This window comes from Pistacia vera, unplaced genomic scaffold (genome assembly GCF_008641045.1).
Source record: "Pistacia vera cultivar Batoury unplaced genomic scaffold, PisVer_v2 Contig361, whole genome shotgun sequence".
Classification (NCBI taxonomy): domain Eukaryota; kingdom Viridiplantae; phylum Streptophyta; class Magnoliopsida; order Sapindales; family Anacardiaceae; genus Pistacia; species Pistacia vera.
Window position 1 is genome coordinate 475,547 of NW_022196181.1, and position 14,014 is coordinate 489,560.

The 14,014-nt window shown below is 37.6% G+C and overlaps 1 pseudogene; it reads right to left on the reverse strand.

The window, feature by feature from the left end:
- Positions 1-7,926: 7,926 nt before the first annotated feature.
- LOC116140041 lies at positions 7,927-10,511 on the reverse strand (annotated as a pseudogene).
- Positions 10,512-14,014: the final 3,503 nt, after the last annotated feature.

Consider the following 14,014-nt stretch of genomic DNA (forward strand, 5'->3'; position numbering starts at 1 on the left):
TATTCAGACGCAACATACTGCACTGCTACAGCCTTCCTTGCAACCAGTTCTCGCACATAGTGAACCTCAATTTCTATGTGTTTCGTGCGGGCATGAAAAACAGGATTTGAGGAGAGAGCCCCTACACTCATATTATCGCACCAGATCACAGGAGCATGCTTGATATGAACATTTAACTCTTGAAATAATTGTTGTATCCAGACAACTTCTATGGTAGCTTGACTGAGTGATCTGTACTCAGCTTCTGTTGATGAAAGGGACACTACTTTCTACTTTTTGGAACTCCACTGAACCAGATTGTTACCAAGGAAAATAGCATAACCACTAGTAGATCTGCGGTCATTAATATCGCTTGCCTAATCAGCATCGGCATAAGCTTCAAGCTCCAAATGTGAGTGTTTTGTAAACTGCAAGCCATGGTTCAGAGTTCCTTTAATATACTGTAACACCCTCTTGCATGCTACCCAATGTGTTGTGGTTGGATGTTGAAGAAACTAACTTAAATTATTCACCGTGAAGGCTAAGTCAGGTCTGGACAGCGTTAGGTATTGTCAACCTCCAATCATGCTCTGATAAAATGTAGGTTGATCAAACAACTCTCCATCTTCTTTGCTGAGCTTAGTTCCAAAAGCCATGGGAGTTGAACTAGGATTACAACCTGCCATATTTGCCTTTTCCAGCAGATCTTGTGCATATTTAGACTGAGAAAGTAGCAAACCAAAAGCATTCCTTTTAACCTCAAATCCAAGGAAAAAATGAACTGGACCCATCACCTTTAGTGCAAACTGACTGTTCAGGTCTTGAATCACCTTGGTTATAAGTTCAGGAGCATTTCCAATGATCAAAATATCATCAACATAAACCAACAAAATAGACTACAACTGATCCAGCATTGTAGAAGAATAGACTCACATCCGAAGTGATGTTTTTAAAACCCCAAGCAAGAGGGTTGTTTTCAGTTTATCAAACCAGGCCCTGGGGGCTTGCTTCAATCCATACAAGGCCTTTCTAAGTTTGCAAACTTGTGTTGGATAAGTAGGTTGAGAAAAACCTTCAGGAGGCATCATGTACACTTGCTCCGTAAGATCCCCATTCAAAAATGCGTTATTCACATCCAACTGATGAATTTCCCAGCTGTGATGGACTGCTAGAGTGAACATTATGCGAATTGTAGCAGCCTTGACCACTGGTGAAAATGTATCAAAGTAGTCTAGGCCAAGGGTTTGTTGAAACCCTTTAGCCACAAGCCTAGCTTTATACTTCTGCAGGGTTCCATCAGAGTTAAGTTTAGTTTTAAAAATCCATTTGCAGCCAACAATGTGCATACCTTCCTCATATGGACTAACTCCCATATTTGATTGCCAAGAAGAGCTTGATACTCCTTCTCCATGGCAGCCTTCCATTTAGGAATAGACAATGCTTCTTTAACTTGATGAGGTTCTTTGAGAATGGTTTGAGTAGTGAGGAAAGCTTGAGCTGAAGATTATGCATTCTTGGACTTAAGTCATGTGACCATAGGATGTATATTAACAGAAGAAACTTCAGGATCATGTGTTGTTATAGGTAGGACAACTTCTAGATTAATACCATGATGAGTATTGGGACTGATATCTGAAGTTGTAACAACTGCAGAGTGTGAAGGTTCATCATGTACACAGATTAGAGAGACAGATGATGTTTCAACCTGTTCATGTTCTTAAGATGCAGTAGGTAATTCTCCACTTATATCCTTCTCGGTAACACTCTTGGAATACACTGTATTTTTATTAACATTTCTACTAGTACCTACTAGAGATTCGACAGGTAAGTTTGCAGCTCCAATCGGGTCAATAGGCCTGCTAGAAGAGACTGTTGTGCAGCCAGGAATGAACCATGTAGAGGATGAATTTGAAGGAACAGAATCAGACTATATATTTGATGCAGAACCAGAAAAATCAGAGTCTGGAGTACCAGCAAAACCAGATTTGAAAGGAAACTCCTCTTCATTAAACTTCACATGTTTGACCACAAAAATTCTTCCAGATTTTGTCATACACTTATAGCCTTTATGAGAAAGACTATAGCCTATAAATATACATTTTTCAGTATGAAATGAGAGTTTATGTTTACTATATGGTCTAAGATATGGAAAACAGCTGCACCTGAAGACTCTAAGATCATGGTAATTAGGTTCATGCTTCATCAACACAGTGAGAGGAGATACAAAGTTGAGCATAGTGGAAGGTAGTCTGTTAAGCAGATAGACTGTTGTGGAGAAGGCTAGCCACCAAAAATTGAGTGGCATGCTAGCATGAGCTAGGAGAGATAGGCCAAATTCAGTAATAGATCGGTGCCTTCTTTCTATTCTCCCATTTTGCTGGTGTAAATAAAGACAAGGATGTCTGAACATTATACCATGGTGGCTGAGATACTTAGTGAAGGACCGAAACTCCCCACCCCAATCAGTTTGTAGACTTTTAATCTTAGCATTGAATTGTTTTTCTACAAAAGTATGAAACTGACTAAAGACTTCAAATGCTTCAGACTTGACTTTAAGTGGATAAATCTATGTAAATCTGCTGAAATCGTCCAAGAAAATTATGTAATAGCGATACCCTTCTCTGGACAATATTGGGGCAGGTCCCCATAAGTCAGAATGTATTAATTCCAATGGAGCCTTTGCTCATGATAAAGACATAGGAAAACTGCATTGTTTTAACTTCCCAAACAAACTTGCTTCACAAACAGAATTTGCATTGTAATCAGGCGAATGTTTTACATACAGTTTATTTAATACAACTTGTAGTGACTTAGCACTAGAGTGCCCAAGTCAAGCATGCCATACTAATGAAGAAGCAGATACATCATCCACACTATGGTAGGCAGGAATTTATTTGATACAAATGAGGAAATGACAGACTTATTAACTACTGGACGTAAACCAACTTCTGAGTTATTACTAGAGTGCATTTGAGAACCAAATAGAACACCAAGATTGTCAGCAGTAAATAGAACACCAGGACTGGCAGTAGCAGTGGTAACATCAGCGGCAATTATAGAACATTGTGATGGAACATCCAACTGATACAGACCATCCTTAACCATACCTTGAAGAAGTATAAATTTGCTGCTTCTATCCTTTATCACACAATAATCAGAATAGAACTTTACTATCACATTATTGTCCCGTGTTATTTGTGATATACTCAATAAATTCTTGGCAATGTTTGGGACACATAAAATGTTTTGAAGATGCACAAGTCTATTTGAATTAAGTGATAGGAGTAACAAAGTACCTGAATAAGTAATCTGCAGAGATTCACCATTCCCAACCTGAACCTTGGAACCACCTGAATAGTTGGTCTTGTTCACCATTTGAGATGGATCAGCAACCATGTGATTGGATGCTCCTGAGTCTATGTACCAAGACTGATCCTTCACAGTCTGTGGTGTTTCCATCTGAGAACCTGAGGCTAAGTTCACATCAAGGTTTGTAATAGGATTAGAGTGGACTATATTAATTGGAGAACCAGCAGAATGTGGCTGATGTTGATTAAACCCTTGAGAAAGATAAGTGGTATTAACAGCTCCAGGTGCAAACTAATTTCTCGAAGGACCTCCATAAGTAGTGTAATCATGATGAGCTCCAGCATCAATATGAAAAGACCTATCCTGAAAATTTGTTCCAGAAAAAAGGGCTTGTGCATGTGTAGGATCATTGGGTGCTATTGGAAATGGGTTATGAGTTGAACCAGGTACAGAGTATGCTTGATTCTACCCTGCATTAGGAAATCTAGTTGTAGAAAAACCGTGATAATCCTTTTCAAATCTGTGGTAGCAGTGAAGAGCTGAATGGTTGGGCTTCCCACATACTTGACACATTAATCTTGGCTTACTATAGCCTTTTCCTCTCCCTCAGCCTCTAGGAAAAGGCACAAAACCTCCTGAGAAACCTTGAGGTGCACTGTTATAAGCCATTCTATCATACTCAATTCTATAGTGTCCCAGTTGATTTAGTCCTGGAACTCCATTATAGTGTTGAAAATAACCTAGTCCAAAATTAACATTCTAAAGAGGTTGTGATTGTTGAGCTGTCATTCCACCTTGGGTATAGGCATTTGCTGCTGAATTTATCATACCAGGAGAGTGATTTACCACACTTCCTGAATTATTTTGAGCACTAGAGGTAGATCCTTCCACTGCACTAGTTTTAGAAGCCATTAACGCTGATGACATTTGTTCATGAAAATGCAGCAAAGCACTGTTCTTTTTCTCCAAATGCATTTCATGTTTATGGAGCAGAAATTGCGCTTCTTGAAAACTTGTATGACTTACATTGGATACAAGATTGGCTACTACTGCATCATATTCTGCGCCTAACCCATCCAATATGTATAACAGTAGTTCTTCATCACTAATGTGTACTCCGCTATCATTCAATTCATTGCCTAACTCCTTCATTGTTAAAATATAGTCATTCATGCTTTGTGACTCTTTTTTAGTAACTTGTAATAAGTTTCTAAGATGGAGTGTTCTAGCCTTTGAGACTGACTGAAAATGTAATTCAAGTGTATGCCAAATTTCATATGCACTATTACATTTCGATACATGTCTAAACATGGATTTCGAAATTGATGAAGTAACCAACTTACTAAGAACTGATCAGTTTTCTTCCAACTAAAATACTTAGGGTTTGGTCGTTTAATAGAATGTTCAGTACCTTCTACCTTCTCTATTACAAATAGAGTAGGGCAAGGATTCATGCCTAAAATGAAGCTATCTAGCTCATGAAAGGCTAGAGCTAGTAAAATTTGAGAGCACCAATAGTTATAGTTCTTCTCTACCAGCTTCATGGACAAATTTGGAAGTGATGAGTGACCTGTGAACTGCTGAGATCCGCCATTACTAAGCTGCTCTGCTTCAATCTTGGAAGAATTAGCAAAGGATTCGGAGTTCATGCTCGCCATTGACGTTAGTCTTTGAGCTCTGATACCATGAAAGACGTTGTTGATGAATCTGTAACTGAACGAAAAACTGAAAAAAAAAAAAAAAAAAACTGTTGAAAATGTGTGACTGTATTTCTATCTTGAAGAAGACGAAGACCAACTCTTTTATAGTTGGTGAAAAAACAGTGAAGAAACGCAGTGTTTTGAACATACAGAATTAAAACAAAACGCTGCGTTTGATTATTCTTTGGACTATTACAGTAAACCCCCTTTCTTTACACTATTATAGATTCACCTCATTCCAAAAACATACAGGACAATTCTTCTACCCTTTATCTAATAATACTCAATAAATTTTTGTAACTAGTTCATCCAAATATGAAATAAACAACTAAATAAGCTATAAAATATAAAAGCAAACAACACATTCATTCCAAAATCCTATTACATTTCCATGTCAAGTCAAGGTTGAATTTGGGCATCAGATGCTGTCATGCAGAGGGAAAATTACTTTATCATCAATGTCATTGTTGTCATCATCCGCATCAGCATCTACAAAAAATTTCAAGCAAAAATAACATTATAAGTTAAAATTTGTTATTGTAAACTAAATTGACAAATGTAATTTAAAATTTAAATAACTAAATTAACTACTATAAAATCACTATTTTGCACACTGCAGTGTGCAAGCTAATGAACACATCACAACATTAACCCTAAACCCTCTTCTTCAATATCAAGCCTCCATCTCTACCTTCTCCAATCCCTCCCATGCAACAAAAACAAAACACAACCAAATTCATTGAAGCCCCATTCTCATAGCAAACATTTTCAAACCCAAAAGGACCAAAACCCACTTCTTCAAAATCAGTTGTTCAACCGTCCATCTCTATCTACTCCCATGCAACACGCCAACAAACCAACAAGAACAATGATAATAATAACAGTAAAAAGTAAAAGAAAACTAAGCAAAAGAAACACAAACCTCATCGGAGCTGTCGAAAATTGCAGATTGAAGAAGAAGAAGCTGCCGTTGAAGCCATTGTTTTAAAAGCTGGACCGGAGGGCAACCCACTCAGCTTCTCGGGTCACGGTTCAACCGGTCCAACCGGTTGGACCGGTGACGTCATCACACATCATGATGACATCAGTACATTTTAAAAAACTTGTTAATGCCTCTTGGATGAGTTTTGCAACTCGAAGCTCATTGTAAATTATGATAAATAAAATATAAGGCCTGATACAACATTGAAATCATTGAAGAATGATGTTCAAGTTTCTATATCATGAGAGTGAGTTAACCCTATTCATAGAGATTAGAGATGTTTGATTCTTGGGTGAAAGACCACAGTACCATTACATGTAAACTTTCTTCATTCTAAATTTGTGTGGATTAATCTTATAAAGAAGTAAATAATAAAAGAATGAATGAGATGGTCAGTTATCCAACTTCACTAAGATATTAGTACTGAACTATTAAATCAAAACTGTGGGGGGTAATCTGTCATTATACCTAGCAAGTTTGGCAGATCACTAAATTTTAATTTTATGAAGGCGTCAACCATTGTGAATGGCTCCTAAATGAATGAATCAAGCATGAAACAAATAATTAAAAAAAGAAACGACGTCGAAGTGAGTCATGTCATAGCATTTGGATTTGATTTGGAAATGAGTCTTCTGGAGGGGAGTCTTGTGCATGTGCTGACACAGAATCAGAGAGAGAGATAGAAACAGACAGAGAAGCGATCAAGCAAATTGGAGTATGGATACGGCTAAAGAAGAAGAGAAAGTAGACGATGATCAGTGGCAGCATCAACAACAACAAAAATCTGTTGTTAAAAAAATTCCAAAGGCAAAATCTTGTAAGGGATATCTCTATTACAATTCCGTTCTCAAATCCCACCATCGCAACCTTCGCTGCATCGGCATCCCTCGTACTCTCCCTCAAGGTTACTAATTTCTTTTTCATGTTTCAACTTCCATTCTCCTTGCTTTCTTTTAACGTTTTCCAATTTGCTGCTAATGTGTTTTTTACCTCGATCGTTGATGAGAGGAGGAATGGAGCTGTCATCGTCGATTTCCGGCGAGGGAGGAAGGCGTCGTCGCGATTTCAAAGACTGGAGTTGCGATCGATTTCAACAACGAATGGGTGCGATTTCAGCAAGATTGAGTTTTGATTTGTGTGGGATTTTAGATTTTCACGATTTCATTCAAATTTTTTCAGAGAATTTTGCACGTAGAGAAAGAAGAAACTGCGAAATGGGAGAAAGTGAGAAATTAGGGATTTTTTTCCCTTTTCAATGTTGGGCCGGTTTTTCTTGCGATCCGGTTGGACCGACGGTTTTGAACTGTTCACGCGGTCCATTGTTGGGTTAAAACGAGTTATTGCGCAATATCAGGTTTTATATTGACTCGAATCGGAAACGTGACCGATTCAAGGTCCAACCGGTTGGATTGGCCAGTCCGGTCCGGCCTTTAAAACAATGGCTGAAGTCTAAGATTGAAGATCAATAGATGTGGAAGGTTCAAAGATTGGATATTGAAGAAGAAGCAGCCAAAGATTGAAGAGGATTGAAGTTTGAAAACTGAAGAAGCCAAAGCCAAAATGATATGTTGATTTGTCGAATGAAATTGAAATGGGAATAGGGTTTTAATTTTTTTTTTTTTTTTTTTTTGGTTTTAATTTTTAGGACTGATGTTAACCCGATTTTGTGCCAAAACTGGTTGGACCGGTGGTTCATCATAGAAAATCTGGTCCAACCGCGATTCAAACTGAGTTAACTTTAATTAACGGTTTTTCAATTGAACCAACCCGGCTTGGTCACCGGTTCCCGATTCAACCGGTCAAACCGGGTTTTAAAACCTTGATATTTTCAAAGCTGCTAAGAAGTTGAAAGTCGGTTGGTTAAAATTTATCTACAAAATCAATTGTATGAACTATTTTATTTTTTGCTCGGTAGATTGTTCATAAAAATAATTGCCTGTTAAGCTTATTCAAGAAATGCTTATTTCATAGATGTTGTCGCTGGAAACCTGACTGATCATAATTTTAAGATATACACATTTTGATACAAGCAGCCAGCAGATCAGACACCAAGTTTGGGACGATAACCATCGTTAATAAATGGTGCGGTAAATTCATCCAAGCAAGCCATCCTGATCCTTTCAGGAGTTGCAGGACTATCAAGAGGAAACCATTCACTGTGCCCGGTTTCGGCTCTTGCAGCCATAATGGCATCTTTGATGGCAAAGAAGACAGACGAAGCCAGAAAAAATGGAGGCTCGCCAACAGCTTTGGAGGAATGGATGGCCTTAACATTTGGATGACCCTGTAAATCAATAAATGAAAAAAATTAAAATGTAGCATTGTTCGGAGTCAAATGAAACTACAGCTGATGGGATACTAAGTTTGACGATATTAAGGTATCAGCATGAAAAGACTTCAACTAGCGCTGAAATCATGCATCGAAAGAAACCAAGTATTTAAGGAGCAATTGGTAGAAAGTATACCTTCAAAAGAGAGACATTGAATTTGAAGGGAACATCATTTAAAGAAGGAATTTTGTAGCTTCCGGGCCCGCATGTGTACAAATGGCCAGATGGAATCCACTTATGCGCGGCATCTCCCCACTTCATTTCCTCTAAGGCTACCCAACCCAAACCTTGGATGAATGCTCCTTCAATCTGAAACAAAAATTTGAGTACAACACAAAAGATTAGTTTATAAACCTCCCCATAATTTCAGATGAAAAAAAAAAAAATTTGATTTTCAGTTAAAATGTTTTTGACATCCAACACGATGACTGTAGCATCAACGTGAGCAAGAATGATAATACATACTATAGTTCAACTGAAAGTTCTCCAAGCTTACCCAACAGGACTATCTAAATGGCAAATTATAGACAATAAAATTAATCGCTCACATCCATGTTACAAATGAGGGAGCTAGTTAAATGTAAATATTAATGTTGGGTTATTACCGAATAACTTAACTGGTTTAACAAAGGTATTAAAACAATAAATTATACAACTTGTAAAGTTTTTTATGAAGCCGGACATTTAGAAAATGGACTTATATACAGAAAGGGAAAAAAAGAACCTGTCCAACATCAATGGCTGGATTCAGCGAATATCCAAGATCCAAGATAACATTTGCAGCCCTTGTGTGGAAATCTCCGGTCAATGTATCAACTTCAACCTCAGCAAATGCAGCCCCATAGGTGAAATACCTGAAGGGGGTTCCTTTGCCAACGTTCCAATCAAAGCCGATCTCAGGATGTAAAATCCATGAGCAGAAAGATCTATTCTTTCTACATAACATGCACTAGCCAGCTGCAAAAAGTGTAAAACACAATAATTTTTTTGGCATCAGATAGCTGGAAATAGTTAAATGAATATCAGGAAATAAGGGAGAAGCATGAAGTCATAACCACAAACAGTGAAGACAAGATTACCTCAGCAAAAGAGCTGAAATTCTTTTTAGAAGCAATAGGTTCCATCCGTGCTTTAATCTGCTCACATGCATCCAAAACTGCAGCTCCATACATATCTGAACTTGCAGAAGCTGCTGTCGGGGAAGCATTAGGAACCTAATTTAGTGGCAAATACAAATACAGCCCCATATGAGAATAGGCACCACAATCAAACCATTGAAGTAGCTAGCAGAAATTACTCACGGTTAAGATGATCTGGATCAGTTTATAAAAAAGAAAATATTCAATACCAATTAAAATAAATCCATTTTAATTCATCTTACATTGTTTGATGCAAGCACTACAAATGCATGGAGAAGAATATTGATGGTGAGAGTCAAAGAGTCAATTAAAAATGGACGCGAAAGAGTTTTTAATCAGATGAAAAGAGTCAATTAAAAAGTCCATCTTTTTCCAATCACTCAGTAGGAAACATATTCAAGGAATTTAAGGGTTGTTAAATACTACTAGACATCATAAATAGGATTTCTCTGAGTTCTAGGCCATAGCACTCAAAAGTAAACTCAGTCCTTATGTCTACTGCAGACAATAGACTATATTTCTTCTATATTTGCATCATCATCAGATTTTCAATGTTTACACAAATACTCACTCTGAATTGAACAAGTAGCTCATTTTTTCTTAACAATACTCATTATATGGTTCTACTAGTACTTGAGGAGGCCGAAAAAGCTGTCGGCAGTTCTACTGGTAGTGTCACAAGCATATAAACTACAGTCCATAGAAGAACCAACAGAAATTTTACTCGACGATTTCAAGAACGTGGAAGTTGAAAAAATGCTCAGTAGGAAATCCAATCATATATCTGAGTTGAAGCTGCTTATTAATTCTTTCCGATAAAATCTTTAAGAATTCGAACTTCAGTACTTGTAAACGCAGGTATGGAATTACTTATTGTAAATTTTAGCATATTGATTATATTATTCACTCTATAGCACATTAGTCCACCAGGGCTACATCTTTCAGTATTGCTCTAGTACCTTGTCGGTGCTTGTTTCTGATATGAAGACGGAACTGAGAGGGATATTGAAAGCAGATGCAGCAACTTGAGCAACTTTTGTATGCAAACCTTGTCCCATCTCAACACCACCATGTGTAACCAAAACAGTACCATCTGTGTACACATGAACAAGAGCGCCTGCCTATAGGTGTTAAAAAAAGAAATAATCAGAACACAGAGTTACAGAAATAAAATTACAGACCAAAAATAAAAGTAAAAAGGAAACCAACTTTATTAACATATGGTTCCAATGTTACCTGGTTCATTAGCTTCAGTGTAAAGGATATGCCAAATTTTGTTGGGACCATAGCAACACCACGTTTCTTCCACCGATTGTTCAGATTGAATATCTCAGCTTCTTTGCGAGCATTCAAAAAATCACAGGATACTTTCAGTTTGAAGGAGAAACAATTCAAAGAAAAATCTAGAAAGGAGAAGAAGAAGCAGTTGAGAAATGACAGAATTCAGTTGAACATTTGGGTATTCTTTTTCTAACTGAAAAATGCAGCAGTACAGAGGCAAATATATACTGCGTTTTTAGTAATACGCAGCGTTTTAGCAAAGTTCTACCTGGTCCTATTTTACTCATATCTGGTACTCTGGTCCTTAGACCTTTTATACACAATATTCTCCCTGAAACTAAACTATATTTCTATTCTTTGTCCTTTTATACACAATATTCCCCCTGAAGCTAAACTATCTTCCTGATCTCAAATTAAAATTCCTCCTCAGCAGTAGCATAATCATCTTCCTTGTTCTCAGCCGGTAGAACACTTTGATCAGCAGATTAAATTACCTCCTCAACAATAGCATATTCATCTTCCTTGTTCTCAGCCGGTGGAACACTTTGATTATCCTTAAGTAACTCTGAAGTGGCAACCAAGCTGGACACATTCAGTTTGTCACGCAGAAGTTGATGCCTATGACTTGGAAGAGGTTTTGTTAGAATATCAGCAATCTGATATTCTGATGCAACATATTGAACACAGAGCCTTTTTTTTTCTGCTACAGGTTCCCTTACGTAATGCACATCAATTTCAATGTGCTTGGTCCTTGCATGAAAGACAGGATGACAAAGCCCTGGCACTCATGTTGTCACACCAAAGGACAGGTGTTGCATTAACCTTAATACCAAGCTCTTGAAATAAGTTCTGAATCTAGACCAATTCAGTAGCTGCTTGACTTAGTGCTCGATATTCTACTTCTGTGAAGGACAACGCAACAAATCTCTATTTTCTTGAACACCATTGTACCAAGTTTCCCCCAAGATAGATACAATAACCTGTAGTAGATTTTCGGTCACTAGTATCACTGCCCCAATCAGCATCAGTGTATCCTTCAATCACCAAATGCTGATGTTTCTTGAAATATAGCCCATGTTGAAGAGTGCCTTTAATATATCTAAGCATTCTTTTGCAAGCAGTCTAGTGAGACACTGTTGGAAGCTGCAAAAACTGGCTCAATTTATTGACAGCAAATGCTAAGTCATGCCTGGATAATGTAAGGTATTGTAAGCCCCGAATGATACTCCTGTAGAGACACGGCTGATCAAAGATTACACTATCCTCTTTGCTAAGTTTAACACCAGTTGACATGGTGTAAGACAAGGTTTGGAATTAGACATCCCAGCTTTATGAAAGAGCTCTTGAGCATACTTAGATTGTGTTAGCAACAAACTTGAGTTATTCCTATGGACTTCAAAACCAAGAAAATAGTTTACATCCCCCAGGTCTTTTAAAGCAAATTGTTGATTCAAATCAATCACAACTTGAGAGATCAACTCAGGATCATTTCCAATCACAAGAATATCGTCAACATAGACTAATAGGTATACTACTTGACTATCTTTTTTGTAAAAGAAGAGACTAATATCTGAGGAAGAATTGACGAATCCCCAAGTCAGCAAAGCTTTCTTTAATTTGTCAAACCAGGCTCGAGGGGCCTGTTTTAGGCCATAGAAGGCCTTTTTCAATTTGCAAACAAGTCTAGGATTAGATTCCACTTCAAAACCTTCAGGTTGAACCATAAACACATTTTCAGTGAGATCCTCATTCAAAAAAGCATTATTTACATCCAGTTGTTGAATAGGCCAATCATGATGGACAGCTAGTGAGAGAATGATCCTGATAGTGGCAGCCTTAATCACAAGGGCAAAGGTATCGAAATAATCTAATCCTGGTGTTTGTTGAAAACCCTTAGCTACCAACCTTGCTTTGTATTTTTTAAGAGATCCATCAACATTTAGTTTAGTCTTAAACACCCATTTACTACCAACAACATGCATATCTTAAGTATAAGGAGTTAATTCCCAAGTATGATTTCGAATGAGGGCTTGATATTCTGTTTCCATAGCTGACTTCCATTCTAGACAATGAAGTGCTTCTGTTACAGTTTTTGGCTCAAGAAGAATTGTTGTTGTTGTGAGTAGAGCACAAGGTTGTACTAAGCTTTTTGACCTTGTTATCATAGGATAGAAATTTGCAGTACTTTTTATAGAAGGCTGAGACTTAGGAGGTTCAATAGGTCAGACTACTTCAAGTTGAATCCCTCTATTTGCAGATGGAGCATTGGGTAGAGCTGTGACAGTGCACTGACCAGACTGAGTTGTATTGACAAGAGATAATGATGATGCAGAGACATCTCTACTGAGATTGTTAGACTTATCACATCCTTTCTGAGAATAATAAAAGGAAGGACTTGGCAACTCTGAAGGAATAGGAGAAGACTTAGGAGTTACCGAATTAGTTGATTCAGTAAGAGGAATCTGCATAGGCTGCCAAGGAGTTAGAGTGCTATTAATGCTATTAGTTTGATCCACAACTTCTTCAACTTTAGAGACTAAAGAGCATTGAAAACCAGACTTAAAAGCCATCTCAATTTCATTGAACTTGACCTGTTTAGCCATATAAACTTTTCCAGAGGAAGACAAGCATTTGTCGCCCTTATGATCTGAGCTATATCCTAGAAACACACATTTCTCAGTGTGATAAGAGAACTTGTGTTGTTGGAAGGGCCAAATATTGGGAAAACAGCTACAACCAAACATTCTCAACTCTGTATAATCAGGATCTTTATTAAACAACTTTTGAAGGGGTGATGCAAAACCTATAGCAGTAAATGGTAACCTGTTTAGCAGAAAAGTTGCTGTTGAAAAAGCTTGCCACCAGAAGCATAATGGCATTCCAGCATGAGCTAGCATAGTTAAACCAAATTCAGTAATGGCCCTATTCTTTCTCTCTACCCTTCCATTCTGTTGATGGAGATAAGGATAAGGGTGCCTAAAGTTTATTCCATGTTGTTGAAGATATTTGGAGAATGATCTAAACTCACCTCCCTAATCGGTTTGCAACACTTAACTTTAAAATCAAATTGCTTATCAACAAGACAATGAAACTGTGTAAAAATGCCATAGGAATCAGATTTCAATTTCAAGGGATAAACCCACGTGTAATGACTATAATCATCCTCAAAGGCAATATAATACGTATACCCTTCAGAGGATACTACTGGAGCAAGGCCCCGTAAGTCAACATGAATCAACTCAAGTGGAGTAGTTGAAAAAGAATTGGAGCTAGGAAAGGCACACTGTTGCATTT